Raw genomic sequence first — 7233 nt, 5'->3', positions numbered from 1 at the left:
CCTTGAATGTGGGAAAACCGCAAATAAAAAAAGCACTTTTTTTCTCTCGAAGATATTCCTTGAGAGGAATTTCCAGGTCTTCCAGTGCAACTCTGTGATCAACATCTGCCAGATCACAGAGTCATACTGGAAGACCTACAAATGCCTAAAGAAGTGTTTTCTCTAGGAACCTCTAGATTTTCCAGCACAACTCTATGGTCAACTTCTGGCAGAGTTGTGCTGAAGGACCTAGAGATTCCTAGAGAGAAGATATTAATCGAAACCACAAATAATCAAAGCTGCAAATGTGGAGGGTTGATTGTATTTACATAGCACCATTGAAGTACTTGAATTGCAGGGATCCATCTTACACTTTTGATTTCCTTTAAAGACAGTTAATGGTATTTTGGTAACATTAGCACTTCCTTACAAACATAATATACATCTCTATAGATCAGATCTCTTCAAGAGATTGTCTGAAATCTCTTTCTTTCCTTGGCCAGTTTAAGGGCAGTCACCAGTACCATGGGGCTCTTTCAAAGAGCTTTTAGTTCCAGTTCTGCTCTGAAGCTGCACCTTTGCTCTTGGCTTTCTTCTTACCCACAGACGTCTGCTGCTCTGCATTGGCAAAGTCCACAGCTGGAGTGAGAGGGAACCTTCCAGAGCAGTCCAGGATTGTATACTTGTCATCCAAAGAAGCCCGGGGGGCTGGCAGTCTATCAGGCTAACTTCGGAAACAAAAGGAAGATACTGGGCTGGTTGCATAGGTAACATACAATGATGTTAGAAACCATATTCATATTTTTGCAGTGTGTTTTGGACCTAAGTCGACTTTATAAGATACAGTTATCCTCAAAGGTAGAGAGCCAGGAAGGTGTAGCAGTTTGAGTGTTGGACTATGACTCTGAAGACCAGAGTTTGAATCCCCGCTCAGCCATGGAAACCTACCTTAGGCAAGTCACACTCTCTCAGCTTCAGAGGAAGACAAAGGCAACCCTCCTCTGAACAAATCTTGCCAAAACAACAACCTATTATTGAAGGCATACACAACAGAGTTTCAAAGGTGCTACTAGATCCCTTTGCGTATTGATCCAAACTACATAGCTACGTAGAATGATTGTTTTCCTTGGCTGTTTTCCCAGAGACAGAAGAACGTTTTGAGATTCATGATTGTGTACTTTGGCTTTGGTGGTTCAAAAGAAGACATTCTCCCTTTCAGTGTTTACATCTTTCCTTGGATAACTAATGAGAAATCCTGTTCCTTTGACACACTCTTCACCTCTTGGATTACACTCGTACTTCCACATTTGTGGCTTTGACTTTTGCAGATTTGATTATTCACGGATTTTACTAATATGTTCTCTCTAGGAATATCTAGGTCCTCCAGCGTAACTCTGTGGTCAACTTTAACCAAAAGTCACACTGAACAACCTAGAGATTTCTAGAGAGAACACTCCGCTAGGCATTTGTAGCTCCTCCAGCGCAATCCTATGGTCAGTGTCTGGCAGATGTTAACTGCAGAGTTGCACTGGAGGACCTAGATTCCCAGAGAGTTGTTCTCTCAGGTAAACACATAGTGTTTTTTTGTTATTTGCGTTTTTTCAACATTCACGGGGTCCTGTGCCCCTAACCCCAGCGAATGAGGAGGGATGAGTGTAAAGATACAGCCATATTAGTTTGGGAAATCAGTATGCAAAGGGATCTTGTAGCACCTTTGAGACCAACATCCAAAACACACTGCAGAAATAATCCAGTTTGAAACCGCTTTAACTGCCCTGGCTCAGTGCTAGAAAATCCTGGGAATTATAGTTCATTGTGGCACCAGAACTCTCTGACATAGAAGGCTAAATGTGTCACAAAACCACAGTTCCTAGAATTCTCTAGGACTGAGCCAGGGCAGTTAAAGTGGTCTGAAACTGGATTATTTCTGCAGTGTGTTTTGGACCAACCTGAAAGAAGGAAATTGGCAGTGTGAGCTTTCATAGACTTGAGCCTACTTCATCAGAATCAGAACACTATACCGCACTATACTGTTACAGTGCTACTTTCCACTTTTGCTGCTATGGCTGCCTCCTGTGGCATTCTGGGGTTTGTAGTTTTAGTGGTTCCTAAGAGCTCTAGCTGAGAATTCCAAATGGCTTTTCCTATACTGCAAATCCAAGGGTTCCACAAGACGCAGCTGTAGCAGTAAAAGCAGAATATTAGCTCTATAACAGCGTAGTACATTGTTAAGAGTCTACGAAAACGCATGTGACAAACCTCTCTCTTTCAGGCCTTGTCTGCACTGCAGAAATAAAGCAGTTTCACACCACCTTAACTGCCATGGCTCAATGCTGTGGAACTCTGGGATCTGTAGTTTGGCGCAGAGCCTGCGTTGCCTGGCAGGGAAGGCTATAAATATCTCACAAAACTACAAATCACAGAATGCCATGGCAGTTACAGTGGTGTCACACTGCTTTATTCCTGCAGTGCTGATGCAGCCTCAGTTAGTCCCAAAGGTGCTACAAGATCCTTCTTCTTGGCCAGTCCCTGTGAGAAATAACAGCAAATTTTTTGCATATCTGCCATTGTTGCGTCCCTTTTTTCAGTTAGTTGTCAATGCTGACAAAACATAACTTTTTTGTTTGTTTGTTTTTAACCACTCATTAAAGAACCTTTTGGGAAATATGTTTTTATCTGAAAGATGTGGAAGTCAGCTGGGAAAAGGGCTCCCTCTTTTGTCCACAGAGTATACAGAAAAATCCCAACACATAAGTAGAAAGTGTGGGAGGGAGGCATATCTCCATGATCAGTGATATAATATAATATCAACTCCACGGTCCACCCATCTTCACTGGATTAAGCAAGAATCCCCAGCGGCAGGAACAGAAAGGAAGAATAAACGCCTCTGCAATGGGAACAAAGTACTGTATTCTGGATGGAGATACTTGATTTAGTTGGAACCAAATCATGCAGATGCAGGTTAATATCTCCAAAGTAACTGATGAGAAGCTACTAATTCATCTAGCCTATTGCTACCCAAATTGCAGAGGGTCCTGAGGGGAAATTCATATAGCTCAATAGGAAGCAGCGAGAGGGCTTTAGTAACTTAAAGCCGGGACCTTTAGCCTATGTATATTGGTTCCAAACTACCAGAACTCCGGAGTGCAAGGTCCAAAGGCAGTTTTATTTGCACAGTAAAAGAGAAATACATTTTCACACAAAAACACAGACTCACACACACACACATACAAGAACTAAGGTATAAACGGTGGTAGCAGAAAGCGGTGTGGAGGGTAGGGCAAGACTTTACCGACTGCAGAGGTGATGCTCCTGTCTGGGAAAGATGGAGGAGTTTATCACACGGGAGGAATTTCTCTTAATTTTGAATGAAAAGAAAGTGGGGCCACAACGCATTCAGGTGAATTCGCTAGTTCAGTGAATTTATGTGAATTTGAATTGCATTCAAATTGACTTCCCATTGCCCGAAAATAGCTTGCCATTACCCGAAATTGCGTGTGATCACCTCTCACGCAATAACGTGAAACCCCATGATTGCGCTCGGACTGACTTCCCATTGCCTGAAATTGTGTGTGGTAGTGTATCACATAATAATGTTAAAACCCATGATTGCGTTTGGTTTGCCATTGGATTATACTTCCAATTTCCCTTGTCTGATAATGTCAGTTGGGAGCTTATTGCTCACCTTTTTAAACCATCTCCAGCCTCCCTGGCTGGAGCTGAGATGCAGGATAGAGGCAGGGATCATCACTCACTAAATCGCCACCGAACTGTTGGCTGCCATCAGCCCAGGTCCCAGGTGGGTCCCAGCCAGGGTCCGCAAGCACTTTTAAGAATCATAGAACCATAGAGTTGGAAGAGACCGCAAGGGCCATCCAGTCCAACCCCTGCCATGCAAGAAATCACAATCAAAGCATCCCCGACAGATGGCCATTCAGCCTCTGTTTAAAGACCTCCAAAGCAGGAGACTCCACCACACTCTGAGGAAGGAGTGTGTTCCACTGTCAAAAAGCCCTTATGGTCAGCAAGTTCAGGTGGAATCTCTTTTCCATTGCTCTGGGTCCTGTTATCTGGAGCAGCATAAAACAAGCTTGCTCCCTCCTCAATATGACATCCGTTCGAATATTTAAACACAGCTATCATATCACCTCTTAACCATCTCTTCTCCAGACTAAATATGACATAAGTAATATGACACGTGGCATAAGAAAATTTACTTTTTTGGACTACAGGCCAAAGCCCCAAAGTTTTAAAAAACCCTGTTTTAAGGGAGTAGATGGGGATGCGGAGCTCTGTAATTTCGCAAAAAAAATGCTGGAAAAATATTTTTAAAAAACCTGAAAAGGATGCCAGGCAAGGCATAAGAAAGTGAGGGAAGGGCTAAGGGAGAAGATGGGAATGGAGTGCGGTGTTGCGCTAAAGGAAGAAGTGTGGTCTTGGCTGCTCCTGTGCAGGTACGTTACCATTTTAGTTTTAGCTTGCATGACTGCAATGCGAAAGGCACTGGTGTGACACTGTTGACTTATGTTCAACTTGTGAACTACCAGGAGATAGATTGTAAACCGCTCGGATTCCCAGTGATTGGGCGGTATATAAATAAAACCTATTATTATTATTATAGCTCCTTAAGTCATGCCTCTTACGGATTGAGGGTCTCCAAACCCTTCACCATTTTAGTCGCCTTCCTCTGGACACACTCCAGTTTCTCCACATCCTTTTTAAACTGTGGTACCCAGAACTGGACACAATATTCCAGGTGGGGCCTGACCAGAGCAGAATAGAGTGGCACTATTACTTCTCTTGATCTAGACACTATACTTCTATTGATGCAGCCTAAAATAGCATTGGCCTTTTTAGCTGCCGCATCACACTGTTCACTCATGTTCAACTTGTGGTCCACTTGGACTCCTAGATCCCTTTCACACGTAGTTTCATTCAGCCAGGTGTCACCCATCCTATATCTGTGCATTTTATTTTTCCGCCCTAAGTGCAATACCTTACATTTCTCTGTGTTGAATTTCATTTTGTTACCTTTGGCCCAGCTTTCTAGTCTATTCAGGTCATTTTGAATCTTGATCCTGTCCTCTGGAGTATTAACTATTCCTCCTAATTTGGTGTCATCTGCAAATTTGATAAGTATGCTCCCAATTCTGTCATCCAGGTCATTGATAAAGATGTTGAATAGCACTGGGCCCAGGACAGAGCCCTGTGGGACCCCACTGGTCACTTCTCTCCAGGATGAAAAGGAGCCATTGTTGAGCACCCTTTGGGTTCGGCCGGTCAACCAATTACAGATCCATTTAACAGTTACTTTGTCTAGCCCACATTTTACAAGCTTGTTTGCAAGAATGTCATGGGAAACCTTGTCAAAGGCCTTACTGAAATCAAGATATACTATATCCACAGCATTCCCTTCATCTACCAAGCTGGTAATTTTATCAAAGAAAGAGATCAGATTTGTCTGGCATGACTTGTTTCTCTGAAACCCATGTTGACTTTTTGTGATTATGGCATTGCCTTCTAGATGTTCACAGACTCTCTGTTTAATGATCTGCTCCAGAATCTTTCCTAGAACTGATGTCAGACTAACTGGACGATAATTGTTGGGATCCTCTTTTTTCCCCTTTTTGAAGATGGGGACAACGTTTGCCCTCCTCCAGTCTGCTGGGATTTCTCCTGTTCTCCAGGAGTTTTCAAATATGATTGCCAATGGCTCCGATATTACTTTTGCCAGTTCTTTTAATACCCTTGGATGGAGTTCATCTGGTCCCGGAGACTTAAATTCATTTAGATTAACAAGGTATTCCTCTACTATCTCCTTACTTATTCTGTGCTGAAATTCCCCTATTCTGTCATCTGCTCCATTATCCTCAGGTTGAGCCCCTTTTCCTTTTCTGAGAAGACTGAGGCAAAGAAGGTCTTGAGGAATTCTGCCTTTTCTCTGTCCTCTGTTAGCATTTTGCCATCTTCTCCACGCATTGGCCCTATCTGTTATGTTTACAATGTGTGTATGTGTGTGTATAAGTGTGTATAAATGTGTGCGTATACTGTATATGTGTATATATATATATGTGTGTATGTGTGTGTGTGTATGTCTATATGTGTATGTGTGTATATATGTATGTGTGTGTGTGTGTGTATGTCTATATGCGTATGTGTGTATATATGTGTGTATGTGTGTGTGTGTATGTCTATATGCGTATGTGTGTATATATGTGTGTATGTGTGTGTGTGTATGTCTATATGCGTATGTGTGTATATATGTGTGTATGTGTGTGTGTGTATGTCTATATGTGTATGTGTGTATATATGTGTGTATGTGTGTGTCTATATGTGTATGTGTGTATATATGTGTGTATGTGTGTGTGTGTATGTCTATATGTGTATGTGTGTATATATGTATGTGTGTGTGTGTGTGTATGTCTATATGCGTATGTGTGTATATATGTGTGTATGTGTGTGTGTGTATGTCTATATGCGTATGTGTGTATATATGTGTGTATGTGTGTGTGTGTATGTCTATATGCGTATGTGTGTATATATGTGTGTATGTGTGTGTGTGTATGTCTATATGTGTATGTGTGTATATATGTGTGTATGTGTGTGTCTATATGCGTATGTGTGTATATATGTGTGTATGTGTGTGTGTGTATGTCTATATGCGTATGTGTGTATATATGTGTGTATGTGTGTGTGTGTATGTCTATATGCGTATGTGTGTATATATGTGTGTATGTGTGTGTGTGTATGTCTATATGCGTATGTGTGTATATATGTGTGTATGTGTGTGTGTGTATGTCTATATGTGTATGTGTGTATATATGTGTGTATGTGTGTGTCTATATGTGTATGTGTGTATATATGTGTGTGTGTGTTTCAGGCAAAGGCTTTGCCCCAGAGCGTACCTTCAGCCAAAGGCTTGGCTTTAGTGTATAAAGCATACGCTCATTTTCTTAAACGTCTATAATGTCCTTGAATCTAATCCTGCATCAATTTCAGAGAAGACCAACAATCAGAATGAACGAACGAAGCCTCAGCTAAAAGAAGCCGCCGCCCAACGTGGGGCTCGAACCCACGACCCTGGGATTAAGAGTCCCATGCTCTACCGACTGAGCTAGCCGGGCGCTGACGCACACCCTCCGCAGAACTACTCTTGTTCTTGCCTCCTCAACGCATGCGCACTCTGCTATTCCCTCCCGCCCGCCAACGCAGTGACTCGGCGCTCTGTCTCTGGAGCGCGCACGCGCAAGTATT

The 7233-nt window shown here is 42.4% G+C and overlaps 1 non-coding gene across 1 annotated transcript; it reads right to left on the bottom strand.

Moving 5' to 3' along the window:
• Positions 1 to 7030: 7030 nt before the first annotated feature.
• TRNAK-CUU (transfer RNA lysine (anticodon CUU)) lies at positions 7031 to 7103 on the bottom strand. The gene has a single exon. It is a non-coding gene; the product is annotated as a tRNA-Lys (tRNA).
• Positions 7104 to 7233: the final 130 nt, after the last annotated feature.

This window comes from Sceloporus occidentalis, unplaced genomic scaffold (genome assembly GCF_023333645.1).
Source record: "Sceloporus occidentalis isolate IW3139 unplaced genomic scaffold, rSceOcc1.0.p SCAF_4, whole genome shotgun sequence".
NCBI classification, from domain to species: Eukaryota; Metazoa; Chordata; class Lepidosauria; order Squamata; family Phrynosomatidae; genus Sceloporus; species Sceloporus occidentalis.
The sequence above is the reverse complement of the archived record's forward strand: the minus strand, read 5'-3'. Positions and strand labels throughout refer to the sequence as shown.